Source organism: Stegodyphus dumicola, chromosome X1 (assembly GCF_044657685.1).
Source record: "Stegodyphus dumicola isolate Sdum_Otavi_A_Nest chromosome X1, ASM4465768v1".
In the NCBI taxonomy this organism is placed as follows: Eukaryota; Metazoa; Arthropoda; class Arachnida; order Araneae; family Eresidae; genus Stegodyphus; species Stegodyphus dumicola.
In genome coordinates, this window is record NC_140780.1 from 230,514,391 (window position 1) to 230,538,610 (window position 24,220).

Here is a 24,220-nt window from a genome sequence, read left to right on the forward strand (position 1 = left end):
GGGGCTTTTCCCTTATTTGTTGTCTTTATTATGTTTCTAATTTCTTCCTTTGTGAATGGAACGTCCTTTCCTGTGTTCGGGCTGTCCCTGGCATCTTGTCTCATTATCCTATGTTGTCTTGAGTCTGTTCCCTCCTCATCTTGTGGGAAGTGGAAGTTAATTATATGTCTTATGGTATCTTCTATTGAGTCTGTCCACTCGTCGGCATTATTTTTAATTTTACTTATCTTTAGTGGTTGGTCGTAACTCCCTTTTATGATGTCGAAATATGTACCAAACGGTGAGTTTAAGTTATTCCAATAGTTCTCCCATGACTTTTGTTTGGTTTTATTGATGTTCTTTTTGTATTCAGCCTCTGCTCTTTTATAGCGTGCCCTTTTATCCTTTCTTTCCTCGTTATATGTATGTTGATATTCCCACCTTAGCTTTCTTACGTTTTTTCTTTCTTGTTTGAGGTGGTGATTCCACCATGGGTTAGATTTCTTAGTTCCTTTTTTTCCTTTTTATGTATTGGGAGTAGAACCCTTAAGTAAACTTCTTTTAATTCTTTTGAAATATTTTTTATTGTGTCATTTATTTCTTCTTTTGTATCTAACTTATACTCTTTGGACATTACTTGATTTATCCCTCTTTAAGTATGAGCCAATCTGTGTGACTTTTTTACATCCTCATTCCTATTTTAGTCTTTTTGAATTTTGAATTTACCTCAAAGTTTATCGCGTTATGGTCGCTTAATGTATTCCTCTTAGCTACTTTCCAGTTTTCTATGCTAAGACCAGTTTTGTACTTTACTATGGTCAAGTCTATCCAGGAATTCTCTCTAGGTCCCGTAAATGTTGGGGGACTGGTCATTTAGAATGCACATATTATGCGTTGCAATGAAATCATTGACCCTGGAACCTCTGAGATCTAAGTTCAGAGAACCCAATACTCTACTTTTGGCGTTAAAGTCGCTGCAGATAATTACATTGTCTTTTTTCCTGTCCTCTATAATTTGATCTAGAACTGCCATTATCTCTTCTATGTCTTCGTGCGGGGGACAATGCACCGATATTAGGACTAAGGGGACTGTGCCCTCTACTTTTATTACTACGATTTTCCGGTGTTGTTTTTAGTTCAAGGATCGGGATATTTGTGTCTGTTGCTATTATTGCGGCTTCCGCACTGGATTTTGCATAGTAAATTCTATGTCTTAATGGGAAACCGCTGACTTTATCTTTGAGAACATACGGTTATTGAATGCATGCAAATTTTAATCTATTGTCCATCTCTAAATCTTGCCTAAGCTGTAATGTCGCATTCCTTGAATGCTGTGTGTTTAACTGCGTGATCTTAATTAAAATATTAATAAATCCATAATTAAAATATATAATTAAATCCATAATTAAAATACAAGGGAAAGAAATATTTTTTAAAACCAGATCTGGAACGTCGATGTCTTCATTGCTGTAACTATGCTAACTCAAATAGGGGTGAAAGCCTCGAGCAAAGAAGTTTCTAACCAACTAGGCGGTATGACGTAAAAAGGGGAAGAAACGTCAGGAGAAAGAGCCAATGAAAAGTGACTGACCGTTGGCATAAACCTGACTCTGTGTAAGGGGGGGGGAGGCAATGTGCTGAAGAATGCAAAAACTGTTCAAGATGGCGTCTTGCTCTACGAGTTTGATGAAATTTGGGCGTAGGTGAAAGAAAAACTGTCTAATTCAACAAAATGTTAAAATATGGTTAAAATATAAAAAAGTGAGAAGAAATTAGGAAAAAATAGTAAATTGTTAATTAAAGTCGTAATTCTTCAAGCCAGAGGGCGATCAAGCCTCCAGAAACGAAATGGCCCATAAATTAATAACAGGAAAGAAATGGCCAGAAAATATATAGTTATATATATATATATATATATATATATATATATAGTTTATAAAAAAATCAAAATTATATCTGAGTGAACTTTTGCAGGTTTGAACAGAGTTTAAAGTGCGCCGGAGCCCAGCTCCGGTACTTCTTAGTTTTGGCGAAAAATCATAATTCTAGGCAGAGCGCACCGGAGCCCTAAATATGAAGAATCCGGCACTTATTTTATGTAAGTGAACAACAATTTCAGCAGAAATTTGATCTCGAAAATTTTATTGTTTTACAATAAAATTATATTAAAAATCGCTTATTAAGTTTTTGTTTATTACTTTACATTTTATTTTATTTTAATTATTTAATTACCTTAATCTGTAATTATCTAAATAAATAATAATTTATTAATTTTTATTTAATTAAATAATAATTATTATTAAATAATAATTGGTAAATATTAATTAAGTAGTTATGAATTAATTTGATATTTATTAACTATTTAATTTTTAAATTATTAATGATTTTAATAGTCATTTTATTTAATTACTTTTGTTCCTCTTTGGTTAAGGTCTTCCATAGGGCTCCGGCAGTTCTAATTATAGAAATTAAGCCCTGGGTTTGAATGAGGCTTTCATCATTATATCTTTACTAGTTTTCACTTTCTATTCATAAAAGCTTTTTTTTTTCTTTTCTGTGAAACAGTCAGTTTTATTTAAGCCCTGTATTTGTTAAAATAAAAGCATGTATTTTTAATTTGTAGTTTGTATTTTATTTACACTGTTTTATGTATGCATTTTTTAAAAGTAAATATCACATTCTTTATATATCTATAAAGATTTCCATGGTTTTACAAGCTACTTTTTTTTTTTAATTTATACCATCTCCAAAAAAAAAAAAAAAAAAATTGTTTGATAAGTCAAATTTCCCATATCAGAGCCTTATATAGGGTATTGTATTTCATAAAGTTATTCATGTAGTATATAATATTACCTAGTTTCTATATTTCGGCCAAATTGTGTGTTTTTGTTTTAAAAAGCTCATTACTTATTCACAAATCAAAAATAGGAAATTTGGAATATATTTGACTACCAGTTTGAGTAGGTGATTTTTAATACTTCTTCCTGATATAGAAAAAATAATTTAAATAAATAAAAAAGCATTAATCCACTTAAAATAAATATATACTACTTTGTATGAACACCAAACTTTTAAATATGAGCAGGACATGCTTTTCAAACGAAAAGCTTTATTTCTTCATTAGATGCAAGTTGGATCCTTTGCAGCTGGTGAAGACCCAAAGCTTTTTGTTCAAAATGTGCGTCCTGCTCGCGTTTGAAAGATTGGTGTTCCTACAAAGTAGTATATTTTTGTTTTACTTAATTGTTGAGTGTTTACTTGTAATTAAATCCACTTACTTTATAGTAAATACTATATTTAAATGCACATTTTTATAATGCGTTTATTTAATTGGCATACAGGAATAAAATAGAATATGTATTGTCATGTTTGAATTTATAATTCAGAAAGAAAATTTTATTTTGGAAATGGACGTTTTACAGCTGATCTGCAAAATATGAAATCTTATTAAATGTAATGTATAGCAGCATACAGTTAAGGCAGTAGCTTCCAAGTTTGAATGAAATTTTTTTCTGGGCATTGCTGAGTTTATAAGCACTTTAATGTGCAAGTAACTGAATAAAACGGTCATTTACAATCAGTGAAAGATCTTTTTAAAAATAAAAAATTCTTTACTATCGTACATTTCCAGGATGCAAGTACTATTGGTAACACTGAAAGGTCAAAGGTAAATGAAATTCTTCCAAAAACTATTTCTGACTTTAAATTAAGTAAAATAATGTTTACTTAAATATAAGAAAGTAAAATATTTTTCTGTTATAAGATTTCTGTATAATTTATCTTTTTGTATCATAAACTATATTATAAGTTTGGACAGTAATAGTTTACAGTTCCAGCTGAAAGTCAACAGTCTGTAAGTATATTTTCATCAACTGCATAAATACATATATTACAATGTGATTTTCTTTTTCTTTTTAGTATACAATGCATTAAAAGTACAGAGATTTTTTACCTTCTCAAATATTATAACAGTAGTGCAATTAATTTTTAAATGTTATTCAAAATTAAAGTCTCCATCTCAATTTTTATTATTTATTTTAGATTTTCTTTCTAAAATTATTTAACCTAAGCATCTTAAACAAAGCTGCAAATAATTTAAAGCAATTATTAAAAATAGGGATAAAATATTCAGAAAAAAAGGGGTTAAGTTATATCTAAAAATAATTGTAAAAAAATCAAATAACCTAATTCGAGGTCTTTGTCTGCCGACTGCCAGAGACGAAAATAAAAAACACTACCTGCCATATCAAAAGCGCGCCAAACTGGCGATGAACAGCCTAAGCTATGACTCCCCAAGAGCGCCAAGACCATTAGTCACCTGGTATATGTTGGAGACGGCCCAGCAGACAAATTCTCTGTGGGTGAGCCGTTTACCTGTTATATGAAGTCGTTGTTCGCCCATAGACAAAACATTGGGTAGCCATCTACGTTCTATGCTTTTCCTATGGGGGAACAACGGGTCGCCAACTGAGCACACTAGATCCAGAAATTTCACCGGCTACCCATAGGCTGTTCAGCAACATGGGTGTTGCGGAAAGGCATACAATCCCCACCGTTTCCCTCCAAATGTTCTTTCGGAAAAGAGAAAGTTTTTTTCCCAGCCTTTGAAATTCCTTTTCCGACTCGATACCCAAACCAATCGGGAAGAAATATAAATTTTTTAAGAACTTTTCTACTTTTAAAACCTAATATAAGATACGTATTAATTCTAATATTTTTGATGGATTATGTAAGACTTGTGTAGATTCCCACGTATTTTACGAGCTGATCCATTATTTCCTACAATGTTTCGTGAATCTTACGTAAAGCAACTTGAAAGAACTGTATTATTATATCTTTCTTCTAACCCCTTACAACTATTTTGTTTAAAGTTTCTAAGGAACTTCTAATACATTGTATACACCAATTAGCTAAATCCTGTAATAGGAGAATATGAACTCAATTCACCAAAACGGTTTAGCTAGTTTGAGTAAGCTGGATCCATGGAAATAATTAGATAATATTCATGTCACGTAAATATTTGCTAAAACGTGTTGCCTTCTTGTCATGCTACTTCAACCATTTTGTTTGGAAACTATCCATCTCAAATAATAAGGATTTGAGAAGAGAAAAATAATGCTTAAAAGATTAATAAAATAACACTAAAATCTCATCCAATGTTTAAGAAATTTAGAGTTTGTAAATTAGTTCATCCGATGAAGGTTAAAAATATTAGAACTAACACGCATGTTTGTAATCTACTTCGGAAATGGTAAGTTCTTTAAAAAAATTATATTTCTTTCCGATTGGTTTGGTTAACGAGTCGGAAAAGGAATCTCAAAGGTTGGGAAAAAACTTTCCCTTTTCCGAAAGAACATTTGGAGGGAAACGGGGGTATGCCTTTCCGCAACACCCATGTTGCTGAACAGCCTATGGGTAGCCGGTGAAATCTCTGGATCTAGTGTGCTCAGTTGGCGACCCGTTGTTCGCCCGTAGGAAAAACATAGAACGAAGATCGCTACCAAATGTTTTGTCTATCGGCGAACAACGGGTCGCGAAAGGAACAGAATGGAAAACCCGTTGTTCGCCCATAAGAAAAGCATAGAGAGCATCCATATCACTACCCAATGTTTTCTCTATAAGCGAACAACGGGTCGCGAACGGACTAGAATGGAAACCTGTTGTTCGCCTATAGGAAAAGTATAGAGAGAATGAAAATCACTACCCGTATGGGAGAACACCGGGTTGCCATTGTGTTCAGTCGGCACTCGTTGTTGTTTCGTCTATGGGCGAACAACAGGTCGCCAACTGAACACAACGACGACCCATTGTTCGCCCATAGGAAAAGTATAGAGAGAATGAATATCGCTACCCATGTTTTGTCTATGGGCGAACGACTGGTCGCCAACTGAAGACAACGACGACCCGTTGTTCGTCCATAGGAAAAGCATAGACCAGAGATCGCTACCCGTGTTCTTTTGTCTATGGGCGAAGAACGGGTTGCCATTGTGCTCAGTAGGCGACCCGTTGTTCGCCCATAGGAAAAAAAAAGCATAAACGAAGATCGCTATACATATTTTTAGTCTATGGGTAAAAAACAGGTCACCAGCTGAACACAAATGCGACCCGTTGTTCGCCCATTGGAAAAGTATAGAAGGAATATCGCTACCCATGTTTTGTCTATAGGTAAACAACAGGTTGCCAAATGAATACAATGACGAGCCATTGTTCGCCCATAGGAAAAGTATAGAGAGAATGGATATCGCGACAAATGTTTGGCTATGATGTTGGAGACCCTGATCGTTTCCATCGATCTGATTCAATCATGATGATCCGTTTATGGGAATCATCCTCGAGACTTCTCTTTTTTTAATATGCATCACAGAATATACCAGTGTCTTATTCAATCATGATGATCCATTTATCGGAACCATCATCGAGACTTCTCTTTTTTTAATATGCATCACAGAATATACCAGTGTATGATTCAATCCTGATGATCCGCTTATCCCCTAACGGATCTAGTTAGATGTGGATCACATGATCTTGCCTTCTCGAAAGCAATTCGTTAAAGTTTTACAAAATGTGATATCGATTATATAAAAACAAGTTGGTACATAGCCATATTCGTTGGCCATCATCCAAAATTAGATGGCTCTGTTGTTTTATCAGGATATACCAGTATCTGGTTTAACCATTAGGATCCGTTTATTGAAATGATTTTTAACTGGTCTTGCCAGATATTGACAGTATCTTACCATCTTGAAAGACATTCGTTAAAGTTTTACAAAATAGAAAATCAATCATTAAACATGTCCATATTCGTAGGACGTCATTCAAAATGGGATGTATCTGTTGTTTGATGACAATTTGAGAACGATACATGTAATTTTTTCATTATTGAATATGTTGAATTCTCATATACTCTCTTTGCAATATCGCGCATGATATTATTTCATATATAGATTCATCATCCTCTTTCAAGTCATCCTACACTTCAAAATATTGTCCATCATTCTCATTCAGGTTCGTTGTTGCACGAAGAAAGAAAGGCTCTTCCATGATCCAGCGGTAAGGCGTGCTGCCTCAACCAGAGCCAGCACGCATCTGACGCGAAACTCGGAATGTTTAAATACATAACTGTGAGTCCCTTCTAGAAAGAATTTGAAATATCTTGTCTTGTGGATCGAGTCCACTGGAAAAAATTTCTCAGAGCTGACAAAAAATTCTGAAGCTTTAAAAGAAAAAAAACTTTTTGTTATTTTTTATAATGTCTCTAGATATTATAAAAATTAACTACCCACCCTTTTGTCTGTGAATGTTGTCTCACCCTTTCTAAAAATTGACCATGACTCATTCTTTTCTTGGAATTCTATATTTAGAAATGGTGAGTCATAATCTATTTTTAGAAAGGGTGAGACATCATTCACAGACAAAAAGGTTAGTTAATTTTTACAATGTCTTTTTTATAATGTCTAAAGATATTATAAAAATTAACAATATCTTTTTTTAAGCTTCAGAATTTTTTTGTCAACTCTGAGAAAAATTTCTCGGCTGACTCGATCGACGAGACATAACCATTTTTTTAAGAATGCCATTTCCTTGTTCGATTTCAGCATATCGAGTTTCGCTTCAGTTTAGTCTGTGCTGTGGACCCACTTGGATACAAGAGTCCCCATTCTGGAAAGAATTTCCGTCAAGGTAGATTCCTTCTCTTCTTTTTGCGTTTCATTTCATTTGTATTGGAATATACTGAAAACGGGAGTTTTCAGTATATTCCAATACATGTTTCTCGTATATTCTCGGTTTCTCGTATATTCCTATACAAATTGAGCTCTATCCAAGAAAAAACATCATGTCTTTTTTAATTTCTTACAGCCAAATTTGTCTTGAAATATGCTGAAAACGGGCGTTATGGTCGGCTTCTAGTATATTCCTATACAAATTAAGCTGTATCCAAGGAAAACATTATGTCGTTTTTAATTTTTTTACAGCCAAATTTGTATTGAAATATACTGAAAACGGGCGTTAGGGTCGGTTTCTAGTATATTCCTATACAAATTGAGCTGTATCCAAGGAAAAAAACGATGTCTTTTTAGATTTTTTACAGCCAAATTTGTATTGGGATATATTGAAAACGGGCGTTAGAGTCGGTTTCTAGTATATTTCTATACAAATTCCACAGTATAAAAATCACGTCATTTCTTTGTCATAGTCTACCTCGGAAAGTGTCAACAACGGACAATTTTTACAAATGAATTTGTATAGAAATATACTGAAAATGTGCGTGAATGTCGGTTTCTAGTATATTCCTATACAAATTCCGCCTCATCTAGAAAAAATGATGTCTTTTGTCTCGACAGGATATAGAAAGAGGATAAAGTTCTTTTTCCCAAGATTGGATGTGAGAATGGCCCAAAAAATGGGTCTCGGAAGCAATCGAATGCGTCTTGAAATGCACTCATTCCTTCCAAGACCCATTTTTTGGTCTCCCGATTCAACTCTCCAGCTTATTGAAAAGAGAAAGCGGAGAACCTTTCCTCTTCACCAATCGACTGGAGACCGTAGCGCATCATCATCATCACACTTATCACCTAAAGCTTGTTGCATCCGGATGATTTCGGGAAGGTGATTACTCAGAATTGAGAGAGGAAGACGAGGGGACTATTTTTTCTTTTTTGTTCGTCTTTCACAGTGTCTCTGAGGGTGATATAAGTTTCACCGTCCTCCACAATTTTCGTCAGAGGTTTCATGAAGGTTTTACACATCCAAGGAAAAAGCAACTTGTTATGCAGGGGTTTTTAGGCAACGTAGGCAGCTTCATTCGATGTCAGGACAATCTGGTTAGGATGACCCCATTCTTTGGCGTAGTTGTCCAAATCTGCTAGTCGAAGAAACTTGTTTCGACAGGGAAAAAAGACTTGGAGAACACTCGTTGTGTGCTGGACGTTTGTGGGTAAAAGGGTCAAGATATCTTTCGCATTCTAGTACAGGAATGCAAGATCCACATACGCATGCACGTAATAGTCATCATTGTAGTCCAGTTTGAGCAGCATGGCTTTTCGTTCTCAAAGTGGAAATCGTCTTGGATGAGAAAGAGCTCGCTGGCAATCTGTTTATATATACTCCTCAGAAAGACGGAGGAGAGTGGAAGAGGGAAGGGAAGAACAAGGTTGATTAATCCTAGAATAATAAGAAAATGACGTTTGTGAAGGTCACAGGGAGGTGGATATAAAGTGGTTTTTATTTTTTTTCTAAAAAAACAAAGCGGTCACGTTCCATACGACATGGCCTTTGAGAAAGTTACGGGGTCATGTGTCTACAAAGTTGATAAAATCTAGACCAAAAGAAGTCATCACGTAGCTTCCGAGAAGGTTACAGGTGTTGATAGGAGAAGGTCATATGTATACAAGTTGTTCTTGTTTTTCCTTTAGAACTCAATAGTTATCACATGGCCTTTTAGAAGGTGACGAGGGTCATTTAAAAATAGATGGTCATAGATAGAGATAGACAAGGTTGATAAAGTTTTTCTAGAACAAAAGGGTCACGTCTCTCATCACGTGGTCTTCTCGTATATATAAATGCGAGTGGAAGCCAGAGCTCTTTTCCCAGAGAGACTGATGTGCACATTACTCTATCCGTATTTCTATTATTATTCGAGATGATGTTCCGTATTTTGTATAATGACTTTGTGTCCGTTCGATGTTATGTGGATTACGGAAGACTCTTTTGGAACGCTACAGACATTCTGCCTCTGATTCACACATCCAGCAAGAGAACGTGGGATATTCTATCGGTGTTTTTCAACGAACAGCACGTCTTCAGGAAAGTGAAAGATCTTCATAGTGTCGGGAGCGGTCAAGAGGGGTATGTCCTCTCGAGCGAAGAGATGTAACACATAGCCGAAAAGAATCCCAAAATTAATCAGCTTCTGGCCTCGGTGTACAGCATTCTGACTCAGTCGCTGGTCCGTGTGGTACCTAACCAGCCTGTGTATCGACTGCTCTATCCGGGGAAGATATTTCCATTCATCACCCTGTTTAATCTGGGTCTTCGCTACATACCGCCGCATCCAGGCATCATGGACTGTTGTTCTTACTCTAAACAATATGCAACCGCTCACTGCCAAACAGAACCCCGTGAAGAAAAGATACCCTGGTGCTGTCTTTGAATTTCACGTGAGTCGTCACCTTCTAAAACAAAAAAAAAATTCCAGAAAACTTCAACATCTAGCCTCTTTCTTCGACCCCTCTTAACAGAGAGAGAGAGAGAGACGATAAAAGAAAGAGGGTTCTGAGGAGGCGAAAAAAATGGGTGTGGAAGGAAACGGGTGCATCTGGAAAAAGATCCGAAAAAGCCAGTGTGACCACCTACATATAATCCTTTGGATGGACGCCCATGAAAAGCGAAAGGGGGGAAATCACTTAAGAAATGGATAACTTACCAACTGTTTCCAAAACAGAGAGTGATCTGAAGCTAAACGTGAATGGTTTAAATAGGTAAGCCAAAGTCCATTCTAGAAAAAATTGATCATGTCTTGTCTTGTGAATCAAGTCGGCTGGGAAATATTTCTGAGGCGGGAAATTCTCTGGCTCAGATTTAAAAAAACGTTTTAAATAAAAAAAAACTTTTTGTTAATTTTTATAAGGTTTTTAGACCTATCCCCCCTTTTCGTCTTGAATGACGTCTCAACATGTTTCTAAAAGTTTTCCAAGAAAGGCATGAGTCATTCTTTTCTTAGAAATGTATTTTTAGAAAAGGTGAAACATCATTCCCAGCCAAAAAGGGTGGGTAGTGTTAATTTTTATAATGTCTAAAGACATTATAAAAAATAACAAAATATTTTTTTTTAAATCTGAGCCATAGAATGTTTTTCCCGGCTCTCAGAAATTTTCCCCAGTCGACTCGATGGACAAGACATTACCATTTTTTAACAATGGACTAACTGTCATCTATTTAAGCATTCCAAGTTTCCCGTCAGATTACTGCGAGCCGTTCAAGAATGTAGATCCACATACTAGATTCTCTTCAGACAGGCCTGAATTTGTTTAGAGTGGAAGAATTTTCAAGATTTTTTCCCCACTTTGGACCGTCAAGAGGTGAGTTATCTTTTTAAAATTCATTTATTTATTTATTTTTGGATGGATATAGAGAAAAAATATGACAACGTTCTTTTCCAAGATTGGATGAGAGAATGACCCAAAAAGATGCGTCTCGGAAGGAATCGAATGCATTTTCACTCATTCCTTCCAAGACCCATTTTTTTGGTCTCCTGATTCGTCTCTCTAGTCCATTCAATAAATAGGGAAACGGGAGAACCTTTCCCTACTTATTTTAAAACTTTTCTAAGTTTATGAATTCAAATATTTTTGATAACGGTCGTCCCAATTCTCTATCGTCTTTGCGGTTTCAACATCCCAACACTCTGACATACTCTCAGTGGATGTCGGACCCTTAGGCTCGGTTGACAGTTCATCATGCCAACACTCTGACATAGTCTCGGTGGATATCGGAGCATTGGTAGACAGTTCATCATCCCAACACTCTGACATAGTTTTAGTGGATATCGGAGCATTGGGCCTGGTAGACAGTTCATCATCCCAACACTCTGACATAGTCTCAGTGGATATCGGAGCATTGGTAGACAGTTCATCATCCCAACACTCTGCATAGTCTCAGTGGATATCGGAGCATTCGTAAACAGTTCATCATCCAAACACTCTGACATAGCCTCAGTGGATGTCAGAGCATTGGCCTTGGTAGACATTTCGTCATCCCAACACTCTGACATAGTCTCAGTGGATGTCGGACCCTTGGCCTTGGTAGAACATTCTGTCTTTGGTTCCTCTGAAGGTATCTTTGGCGTCTGAGGAGTTCCTTTCGGAGGTTCATCATCCCAGCAGGCTGCTGGATCGTAATGGGGTATATTTTCAACTACATCACCCCAACCCTCCGTCTTGGTAGAGCTACAAGAAGAACAAGAATAAGAAGAACACGAAGTACATGAATGAGAGCCCATCAAATGAGAAGGCGTATGCTCATCCAAGTTTTTATCCCTTGGAAGCAGGTCAGATTTTCCCATTTCTGGAGGAGCTCGTCGTACGTTTTCGGTGACGGATTCTTCTCTAATTGATCGTAGGCCTTATGAAAATATTGTAGGGTTTATATTTATTTTAACTAACATTTTATTTTAAGTTTAAGCTATCTTTCCTGTCAAGCCTTTACTTTCCCCTAGAATTGCCAATGCTAGAGTACGTAAATTGTAGTAGAGCGCGCAGTATATTCAAATTTAGCAGAAGTAAGTTGAGTTTAAATAGAAGGTAAACGAGATTGTAGGTGTGCTTCTTGAATCGCGAACGTGAAGGTTGCTAGGTAGAAATTTAAGAACCGCGCGTTTCGGCCTGTGTGCCTATCTCGGCAGTTTTTGCTAAATCTTTCAACTGCTTAATTAGTAAGCTCGCTGAATCTCAGCGGTATTTTAGAACGCAGTTAGGTTAGTTTAAGATCTCAGAGCCTCGTGGATAGTGATCTCGCAATTTTATTCATCCAGTCATTATTGTTAAGTTTTACATTCTGTTTCAGTTAACCGCCGGGTCGGCGTAAATTGTGAGCGTCAAGTGGACTCGGCTGTTATTTTTAAAGTTGAATAAAAATTGCTTTAAACCCTTCTTACGTGTCTCTGTAAATTCAAACTTCGTAGCAGTCACTACCACAATTGCTGACAACTTGGGGCCACACGACACTACAAGCTTGCAGAGCGTTTTCTTCCTCTGTCTCCTCCTCTACCTTTATCTCTTCCTCCGTTCCGCCTGGATAAACCTTATTGATATAAAAGTCATCTTCCATAATGTGCACCGATATTTGCGCACTTTGTTTTCAGCACAATGGAACGATTTCCTCATTTGATGATGTCGGGCGCATTTTCCCCGATACCTCCAAATGATTCCACCTGGGACATAAATTTCCGTCAGGGGTTGCTGATAGTGAAGACTTTAGCGAAAAATTTGGCTTTTTCCCATCCCACCACATAAATCGTGGAGAAGTTGAGAGTTAACGATTTGAGAATAGGCGCTAAATGGTTGTAGGGAATATAGCCCTCGTTCCAAAGAAGACCGTGTCGGTTTCTTGTCAGCCAGGCGTTGGTCTTTTGGTTTTTGGCACTCAGTTGGCTGAAGGAATGAGGAGGTCCAAACGTTAACGATCCCACTGTCAAAAGATCTCTCTTCGCATAACTCAACGCTTTTAAAACGTAGGTATATTCGCTCTTCTTGCGGTTGTAGGACTGGAAACCCTCTAGATTGAGCAGTATAATGTTATCTGGACACTCCATGGCGATGGAATAATAGGGATATTTCGCTAACAAACAGGAAAAGAATCGAAAATAACACGGAAGATCTAGAAAGAAAAAAAATGACTTTTTTAAGACCCACTTTTTGGTCATATTCTTGAAAGAGACATTTTTTTAAAGAAAAAAAGGTCTAAAAAGATAGTTCTTTGAATGAATTATATTATATTATTTAAAAAATAGAAGCGATTTTATTCTTATTCATATGACAAAATGGAATTACCAGCTCAGTTCACGTCTTTTTCTGTTCTGAAGAAATCTCGCAGAGGATAAACTCTTTTATACTCGCGCAACAGCTATCGTTATGGCGACCGAATCAAAATGTAAGGGTCATTCGAACTATTTTTTTAACAGTATCTTGATGAAAGAAACATTTGATAAAAAATATGTTTAAGAACTAATATGTGAGGCTCATGATAATGTTTTGTTTTAACCCCCTTCCCTCATGACCCCTCATTCCAAAAAAACAAAATGTCTTTCTTGGATCGCGTCAAGATAAAAAAACAACTCATGTGACTTGTTTATCCTGATCTCTTCGAGGTCATCGTTTCACATAGGAGGAATTGTTGACCCTGGAGGAATTGTTGACCCTGAAGGGATTGTCCTGTAAAGGTCACTTCGGAAAAGCTAATCTTGTCGGACGTTTTCGAAAAGAGAACAGGTCAGCTTGGAACACTCCCAAAACGAGAGATATATAAAAGTACTCTTTCGTTTCCCCACACCTCCCCTTTTTTATATTCTTATTCGAGACTCTTTTGAGCAGAGCTATGCATTACTATATAGCTTTTCGGGAAGGTCATGGATTTAAAGTCACCCATTCCAGTTTCCATATTTTTTTTACTTTAATGTTTTCTATCTCTGGCCATCCGGACAAGTAATGACGGGCAGTGGCTTTACACCGAAAAACTTCTTTAAGTCAGTCTTGGACTCTCATCTATATTGGATTTTCATCATCTAGCCTAAAAAAGAAATAATTATTAGAAGAGGTGGCATCACGCGGTCTATAAAAGGGATGGTATTTTTAACGATATCTATACGGGACCTCCTCCTATTGGGTTTTCTCCATTTTTTTATCCCGTCTATCAGAGAAGAGGCGCAAAAAACCGGTTTGGGTGAAGGAAATAGTACATTGGAAAAGAAAAAAATGGTCTTATGGAATGTGCATTTTCCTTTACTGAACCCAGTTTTTTTTCGATAACTTCTTGAATCCAATCTTGGCTATGGGAGGGTGGTCATTGGAGGCAAATGTATAGATACCTTTCATGAAGAGCGAGAGAGAAATTGGGGTGATTTGCAACGAAAAACTTGAGAAGCTTCAAAAGTTAAAAGAAAATACATTCTTAAAAAAATGGTGATTGATCGGCAGAGACTGTTTCCATACACAATAGACTAGTATTCAGGCTACAGCACAGACTGAACTGAAGATAATAACTGAAGATAACTGATGATACTTAAATAGAGTCCATTCCAGTAATAGAAAGTCCATTCTTAAAAAAATGGTGTTGTCTCGTGCATCGAGTCGGCTGGGAAAAATTTCTGAGAGCCGAGAAAAAAAATTCTCTACCTTCTTAAAAAAAAAAAAAAAAAAAAAAAAAAACACCTTCTTGTTAAATTTTATAATGTCTTTAGGCATTATTAAAATTAACTGTACTTCCTTTCTTGTTCGAATCATGTTTAAACATGTCTCAGCATGTTTCTAAAAATAGATTTACAAGAAAGGCATGACTCATTCTTTTCTTAGAAATCTATTTTTAGAAAGGGTGAGATATCATTCATAGACAAAAAGGGTGGGTAGAGTTAGTTTTTATAATGTCTAAAAACATTATAAGAATTATTATTATTTTTTTTAAATCTAGGCTTGAGATTTTTCCTGAGAGAGCTTAGAGAAATTACTTTCCAACCTTTTCCGACGATGAAAAGGAAAAAATACTGATCCGATTTCCCTACGCTTTAGGGAAAAAATACTTATGAAATATTCATGCGTTGAAATTGGCTATTCAAATGAGTTGCGTTCTGTTTCTCATTGGAACTGTTCAACGGCGAGTCCCTTCGTCTCGTTCTTTGGGGTAGTGAATTAAAGTACAGAGGTTCGTTGAAATGGATGATAGTTTCCTCTTTAGCCGGCGGAACTGTAAACCAACCCCGTCGTGATTCTTGTAATCCTTTTGCAAATATTTCCAATTGTTCTGCTAAGGTTTCCTCGGTACTCATCGTCTCTCTTAGTTTAGGGGAGTGTAGAGCTATGGATACACGCGGTAATGATCATGTCCATGAGGAAACGACGTTTGAATTTATAGAGGCGGTTGGCTGATAAGAAGACCTCTGAGAGTTTCGCAAAATATTTTTTTTTTCCTTTCTTTCAAAGGACTTTCTCATCGGCCGTGAGATAACAAAAAACGGATGGTGATGAAACCTATTGGCTAGAACAGAGGGTATAGTGCGGGAGATTTCGATCAATGGGTCATGATGAAATCTTTCTACACGTCTTGTCTAACTTGGAAGATTTTTTTTCTACTCATAGACGTTCGTGGAATCATTGAAAAGAAATGGAATGGGCAAGAAATAAACACATAACTGAAAAGGAACGACATTTATTATTCTCTAGGGATTTATATATAAAAATCATACAATTCCATTAATGAACATTCAAGGGATCTCTCCAAGACAAAATTTTAGAAGAGGACCACAAAGAGTACTCTTGAGGATTCTCTTTCAGGTCTAGGGGAAATGAAGATTGAGACGAATATTCTTTGCTTTCTAAAGCGTCCCAACTTGAACATTTCATAGAAAGTTCATCATCAACCTCATCATTGTCACAGGTGTCTTCCTCCTGGGGAGCCTCCACTTCATACACTTCCTTCTGCTCTTCCTCGTCTTCTGCTACATTTTAAACGGATTTGCTCTCTGGGTGGTAAGAATGCAGTTTCCGGAGAACGTAATTGCCCTCCTTCAAAGTCTATCGAAAATTCTTCACCTTGCTCTCGGCACAATGAATAAGATGCTGCTTGCCGAAAAATTGGTGTCGTGTGCATTTCGTCTTGTATCGCGACTCGGTTTTCCCCGGGACATAAATCTCGTAAACGGGCCGCTGACAGAGCTTGCTGAAGAATTCGGCTTTATCGTATCCATTGACGTAGATCGTCTCTCCATTTCCCGTCAGAATTTTCAGGATCGTAGGAAGATGCTCGTAGGAAAGGTGACCCGCTGTCCAATGCAGGCTGTGTCGGTTACGAATGGTCTGGTGGACCGAAGCTCGATTGCGGGACGATAAGTCATCGTAATCGACAGGAAGAAGAGAAATCATGAAAGGTTAAATCGTAGGTGATGTAGCCCAGTTCTTCCACGATGAAACACATTTCTCCAATCTTCTGATCATGGTAGAGAAATGTCTTCATGTCCAGAGTAATGTAGGAACCTTTGAGAGGTTTGGAACTCATGATGTCAACGTTCATTCAAAAATTCTGTGTGTGTGTTTGTGTGTCCTGAAGAAAAATGGATAGCGCTCTCTCTGCGATCTCCTCTTTTATATAGATAGGCAGGGAAGCACTTGACAAGTCTTATGATTCTTGGGTAAGGTCACATTCTTTTTTGTTATCGCGCGCATCTAAATAAATAAATAGATAATGTCACCTTGGAAAGAAAGAGGACATGGAACTCGTGCTCGACTTTGCGGTTTTTAGGGAAACAGTTGCAAAGATACATCTGTTCCATTTCGTTATCTATTCAAGACATTCTCAAATGCAGTGGGATCGAACGAATGAATTGTCCTAACAATACAAAATGTTTTTTCCATTGTGCTCTACAAAAGTGGTTCGGTGTCATTATTATTTAAAGATAAAGAGAAGAAATTTGCAAGGTCGTTAGCATAAAATTGAATCTTGACAGAATTAATAAAAATATAACGTTACCTCTTCAACAGCACGGAAACTGTTCTGAAGCGAAACTTGGAATTCTTAAATAAATCAGGGAGAATCCCTTTTTAAATAAATGGTGATGTCTTGTCAATCGAGTCGGCTGAGAAAAATTTCTGAGAGCCGAGAAAAAAATTTCCTAGCTTTAAAAAAAAATTGTTAATTTTTATAATGTTATACATTATAAAACTTAATATTATAAAACTTAACTGTACTTCCCCTTTTTGTTCGAATCATGTTTCAACATGTCTCAACATGTTTTTAGAAATAGATTTCCAAGAAAGGCATGACTCACTCTTTTCTTAGAAATATGTTTTTAGAAAGGCTGAGACATCATTCACAGACAAAGAAGGTGGGTAGTTAATTTTTATAATGTCTAAAGACATTATAAAAATTAACAAAAAGGTGTTTTTTCTTTTTCTAACCCCTTCGAGCCGGGTAGCGAAAACGCGCGTTTATCGCGGAGGCCGGCAGTGTCTTCCGCGAGCGTCTCTCCAGGGCCGGGAGCATTTTTGCTACTAAGCCTAAATCCATGAAATTTCCGAAGTATCAACGCATTGTTTAATAATGCTCTATAGAGTATTTAAACGGCTTATGCTTTATAGATATTTTTATATATATACTTTAGTTACCTTTTTTTTTTGTCTAAATGCATATTTTACACATTTTATTTTAATTACTCACCATCTTATGACTTTTAACATTATACATCTGAAAACTAAATATATTACTTAAAATTCTCTTTTCGTATGAAAAATTTGAAAACAGGGATCTACACACAGTCCTACGTTACATTCCTTGAACTCGTAATAACTCATTTGCCATTTTGGAGGATTTTTCCGGGAATGTGAACAAACGAAGCATCGTCGTCTCATTTTCTTATCAGTCTCTTCTGAACAAAGTTTTGGAAAATGTCTTTCAGTTAATCTTTCAGAATCAATATCAGAATATCAGAATTTCAGAATCAATATCTGAAATATTTTGCATCATTTCTGCTATTTCATGCTCTGTTAAACATTTTCGACGCTTCGACATTGAAACGGTAAAAACAGAAAGAATTCACGTCTAACAAGATCTAATTATTTTCTAAAAACTGAACTGTAAACCGAAATACTCAACGCTTTAGCGCATATAAAACTTCTACTTACAATAAACAACTACCACGTGCGAATAAAGTGCGATTTAAAGAGACGTCATAAATCACGCCATTCGGAAACATTTAGTTCCCCGTTTGTTTATATATGTTTGTTTATATATGTGTATGTGAGTCATGCTTCTCTCATTTCGAGTAGAAGCTCTAATGTACATGTATCTGAAATCATATGGGCCTACAGTGCCATCTTTTGGCAGAAATTATAGTTTGGAAAACGTTCCTAGGTACTGGCACAAATACGTGACATTCGGTAGAAAACGCAACATTGTTCTGGCACGCCTGCATGTCGGCCGGTAGATAAGTGCATTCGTTGCTGGCACGTATACGTGACAGTCGGCGCGAAGGGGTTAAGCCAGAGAATTTTTTTCCTCGGCTCTCAGAAATTTTTCTCAGCTGACTCGATGAACGAGACATCACAATTTTTTTAAGAGTGGACTCTCGGTTATTTATTTTCTAATTTTGAGCTATTTGCTTTCACAAGTGTTTACCTCCCGTTCCTTTTCCTAAAATGTAATATAAACATTCTGGGATGTCATTCTTCGAGGCTAAAGCACGGGTTCTCCAATCACAAGGGTTAATATGAAGGGGTCTGTTTGAATGCATTTATCTTCAAATTTTATAGGATTCTGTTGAGAGGGGGTGGGTATTTTGCAGAGTCTTTTTTTGAATGGAAGCCTAGTCTCATCAGAGGGTCGTTTCTGAGTATCATTGATAGATTGTTTTTCAATAGGAATGGTTTCTCTCTGATCCTCAAGAGATATATTGCGTCCTGTCTTGAGAGATTTAGAGGACCCTTATTTTCGAGGGGTCTTGAGAAATGGAGTGGTCCCTCATCATCGAGGGGGTCTTGATAAATGGAGAGGTCCCTCGTCCTCGAGGGGTCTTGATAAACGGAGAGGTCCCTTAGCCTCGAGGGGTCTTGACAAATGGAGAGGTCTCTTATCCTCGACGGGGCTTGACAAATGGACAGGAATCTGAAGAGGCTCCTTCGTCTCCTAATCCTCATCGATGATGATAGACTTTTTAAAAGGCTTCTTTTCTTCTGAACAGACTCCTCATCATCCTCATTTTCATCATCGGTGAGAGATATGGGGTAGCTTTTCAACCATTCAATCTTTTCTTGTTCCATAACTTTTTGAAATTCGGGAAAAATTCGTGGATAATATGGATTCTTCTCGGTCCTCACGATCGAGAGTGTTTCCTGCAGAAATTTGTGCAACCAGTCGCCGCTAAAATGAACGAGAATCCTCTTTTTCTCCTCATGACGATTCATAATACTGTTCATTTGCGGTAGGGCTAGAAAAGTGGCAGTGTAATGATATTTGGCTCTTTTCATCGACAAAAATTGTGCATCCAAGGTAGAAATTTCACGAGCCGTCAAAACCTCTTCGTTGGGCAGAAATTGTTCCCGCATCTTGTGATAGCTACCCACTACGTTATAAGCCGCACATTTTGAAAAATCGGAGGCTTTTAAGTAAACGACTCCTTGAATGATAAAAAAGGAAAGCTCAAAATTTTTATATTTGAAAGGAATGCATGTGGTGAGCTGGGGATTCCGCATCATGATCGACTTCCCCAAAAATATGACTTTTTTGCTCTCCCGTTCTATTTATATATATATAGAGAGAGAGAGAGAGACCTTTCCCCACCCTCTGCCTACTTCCTCTATTTATGTACGTCCTTGGGATTGAAAGGATGACAGGAAAAAAATGTCATCGTTGGTTAGTTTTTTTTTTACTTTCACTTCCTCATCCTAATCCACTCAACTTAAAAAAGGTCATGGAGATAAGATTTCTTGGAAATAATATATATAAACAAAAAAAAACGTGACGTCATAGAGACTCTATTTATATAAAAATGCGAGAGCACTGGGCGACATCATTTTCATTTGGAGCCATGTTGCTGTTAGATGTTTTCCCGACACAATTGATTTCGTATTTGGAGGATTTAAAGACGCTGACGCAAATTGCCAAACTGAAAATCTTTTTGGCGAGTCATTGTGTTAAATTTATTCCGCATTTACCAGCCAATCAAGGAACTGTTTCTTTCAAGCATTTAGTCGAATCATCCGACCTGCTCGTTCAGAATATGTATAGGAACCTATTCGACTCTCAACAAATGAAAGATGAATTATCCTTCTCTTGGAACCGGGTGGATCGAGCCTTGAAACGTCCCATTTAGACAGACCAGAAATACACGGATTCGCGCATGAGTTTTCGATGGAAGAATATTTTTCTCACGAAAAGATACTTTACGTTTGGAGTGAGAACGAGGGCCGAGGATGAAGTTCATATTTATCAGACCACAGCCTCGCCTTTCGTCTATTACGAATCATCGGCCCCCGATATCCAAGGAAAGAGGTCTCAAAGCCACAGACCGGATGAAATTTAAGAAATTTCTAAGACCTTTCAAAAGCTATGCCGTCCCTCCGAAGACGCGTTTTCTCATGATCACGACACAGAAAAGCCTTTCTTTCGATCGGTGCCCGTGGACTCTTTGAAATCAATTGAAAAACGAGATTCCTTTCCAAACTCCGATTGCGTTTCAAGATTACAAACAGCCTACTTCTCTCATCCCTTCTTTAGATGATAAGATGATAGGGAAAAACAATCATGGCCCGAAACGAAATTGGCGAGTTAACGAAAAGAAATCGAAGTGTTCACGATCGATGATGATGAGGAGGAGGAGGATTAAGAAGAGAAAAAAATTACCTATTTAGAAACGGTTTACTTACCGTAACATGCCTGGGGTGGAACTGGGAGATCCCTTCATAAACCTAGAATCCTCTTCTCAAACTTGTTCAGACAGGCAGTCTCTTTCGGACTCTCAGACTTGTCCAGAACCTCTTCCAGAATCATCTTCTTCTTAAACGCCTCCAAAAATCATGGAGGCAGAACCTCAGCCTGGTCCACAAATCATGGATCCCGTAACTCGTCCCAAAGAGGCTCAAATATATTCAAGACAACCTTTTGAGGACCCAACACTTCCTGTATGGGACGATAAGTTAACCTCGAATGAAATTGAACCATTATGGAATTGTATTTCTAAAATGACATCGGAAATGTCATAAAATTTTTTAACAAATTGTATGATGGTAATGATAACAATAAAAAAATATTATATAGATACCAATCTTGGTGGCTTCTGAATTCAAAGAGAGAGGGTGTAGAGCCTTCACTTCAGTTTTCCAAGATGAGAGTGTCCACGTTTACCAAAATGGCTACCCATTTCAAAGAGAGAGGGTGTAGGACGTTCATTTCTGTTGTCCAAGGTTAGGGGGTCCCAAAATGGCTACCCATTTCAAAAAGAGATTGAGTAGAGCGTTCATTTCAGTTTTCGAAGATGAGAGGTTCCGCTTTTCAAAAAATGGCTACCCAATTCAAAGAGAGAAGGTCTAGAGCGTTCATTGCAATTTTCCAAGATGAGGTGGTTCGCTTTTCCCAAAATGCCTAACCAGTTCAAAGAGAGGGGGTGTAGAGCATTCATTTCAGTTTTCCAAAGTTGGTGGGTCCCAAAATAGGTACCCATTTCAAAGAGAGATTGTGTAGAGCGTTCATTTCTTTTCTAAAAGATGAGAGGGTCCACGTTTTCAAGAATGGCTACCCATTTCAAAGAAACAGGATATAGAGCGTTCATTTCAGTTCTCCAAGGTTAGAGGGTCCCGAAATACCTTCTGAATTCAAAGAGAGTGGGTGTAGAGCGTTCAGTTCAATTCCCCAAGATGAGAGGGTCAAACCCAAAATGCTGATTACCCAAAATGATTACCCAAAATGCCTTCCGAATTCAAAGAGAAGGGGGATGCAGACTTCAGTTTCCCAAGAATAGGTTGTTCCAAAATGACTTCCCATTTCAACGAGAGGTGGTGTAAAGCATTCATTTCCGTTCTCCAAGATGGGGTGGTCTGCTGTTCCCAAAATTGCTTCCAAATTCAAAGAGAGGTGGTGTAGAGTGTTCATTTACGTTCTCCAAGATGGGGTGGTCCGCTCTTCTTAAAATGGCTTCCGAATTCAAAAAGAGAATGTGTCGATTTTCCGTTTTCCAAGATAGAGAAAGGAAAAAAAAAACCTATGATGGAATAACACGGATAAAAAAACTATCTTGTCATTTTCTGATAGGGTATCGGTGTTCGAATATATTTGTGACCGACTGTAGGTGTTTGGAATATACCAAGGAGCATTGATTATTTCTCGTAAAATTTTATTTTGCAGAATTTGTAATTGTCTAATATTGATTTTAGCTGCATGTGTCCGTATCGGATGAAAGATGAAAGGAAGGGTCTTTAGGGATGTCTTGCGTATAAATATTAAAAAGATTACGGGGAAAGTGCCGAGCCTTGTAGCACACCAGCTTTGATTGCTCTGGTGGTTGAGTAAGCAGTACCAGTTTTGATTTTGAATGTTCTGTTGCTGAGAAAAGACGCTATTAAGCGAATAGAATGATTTGGAAAACTGAGAGTGATTAATTTGTAAATAAGGCCACGATGCCTTACCTTGTCAAGAGCTTTCACGATATCGAGGAATATGGCACCGGTCGGAAGCTTGCAGTTGTAGCCTTCAGTGATAATGTTGATAACTCTAAGAAGTTGGTGGCAAGTGTGCTATGATGATTGCGAAAACAGAATTGTTCTTCTGGGAGAAAATTCATGGAAGGGTGAATTCTTTGGATGTGAAAAAGTAGAATTTTCTCAGTAACTTTAGAAAGATGGCTTAGTAACCTGACAGGGCGATAGTTCTGTGGGAAGATGGGATTTTGTTGCGGTTTAGCAAAAACAATTATTATAGCTTGCTTCCATGGGCTGGGAAAATGAGCGAATTTGATAATGTTGTTGATTATCTTGGTTACGCAGATAACAGCGTTGATCGGAGGATGTTTCAGTGCTTTGGACGAGATGCCATCGTACCCTGGGGCTTTCTTCGTCTGTTAGGAGCTGATGGTGTTGCCTACGATGGTTAGGGTTGTCAGGAAAGCGAAGTTGTATTGAGCAGGGGGATGTCATGCATTTCTTGCAAAAATGCTTCACCGTAGTGCGGCTGAAATGACTGGCCTATATTCGCAGTTTTCATTGATAATGTTGTTGATTGTCTTGGTTGCGCAGTTAAGAGCGTTAGTAGTAACCGCCCGTAACCGGTAGGCGGAAGTGACGTCACAGAAAAGGGGCGCGGTCACCGCCATCTTGAAACACGTGACAACCGGATGTGACGTAGATGAAAGGAATGACGTAGACGGAATGACATCATCAAAGTTTCGTTTTGATTCTGTGGCAACGATTTTATGTTTCAAAGTTTTTTTTGTGGCATCGAATATATATTTTTAGGTTTTGTGGCAACGAACTCTTGAACCACGTGTTTGGAATGACATCTCTTTTAATTTATTATTTTTAATTATTTGACCCGTGATTATTATTAGTTTGATATTTGATTAATATTAATACTATTTTGTATGTCATTAATTTTACTTATTTACTCTTTTTAATAAATATCTTAATTATTTAGTACGTCATTATTTATTTAATTATTACTTTTAATTAAATTTTATTGAATTTAACATTATTTTCCCTGAATTTTAAAAATAACTCCACGAGCGGTATTCGAATCCCAAACCACTATGCCAGCGAGGCCTTTCAAGCAATGTCAGATTATCGCGTTGTGTAGAAAAACAACCATGACGTCACGAGGCTGGGGGAAACAGGCAAACGTCATCTCTTTCACGTTGCAGCCTGTCGAAACCGCTTCACGTTTTCTGCATCCGCCGTGGCGAACGTATACAATCTTAACAACCAATCAGCCTTCCGCTAACAATATCTGTCTTATTTCAGCCAATCAGCGTGTTTGTTTCTTGTACTTCGTCTATATA

The 24,220-nt window shown here is 37.3% G+C and overlaps 1 protein-coding gene across 1 annotated transcript in view; it reads right to left on the reverse strand.

Annotated features, from left to right (window-relative positions):
• LOC118205122 (transmembrane protein 164) overlaps positions 1–24,220 on the reverse strand; it is a 382,545-nt gene that overhangs the window by 300,428 nt on the left and 57,897 nt on the right. The window lies entirely within an intron of this gene.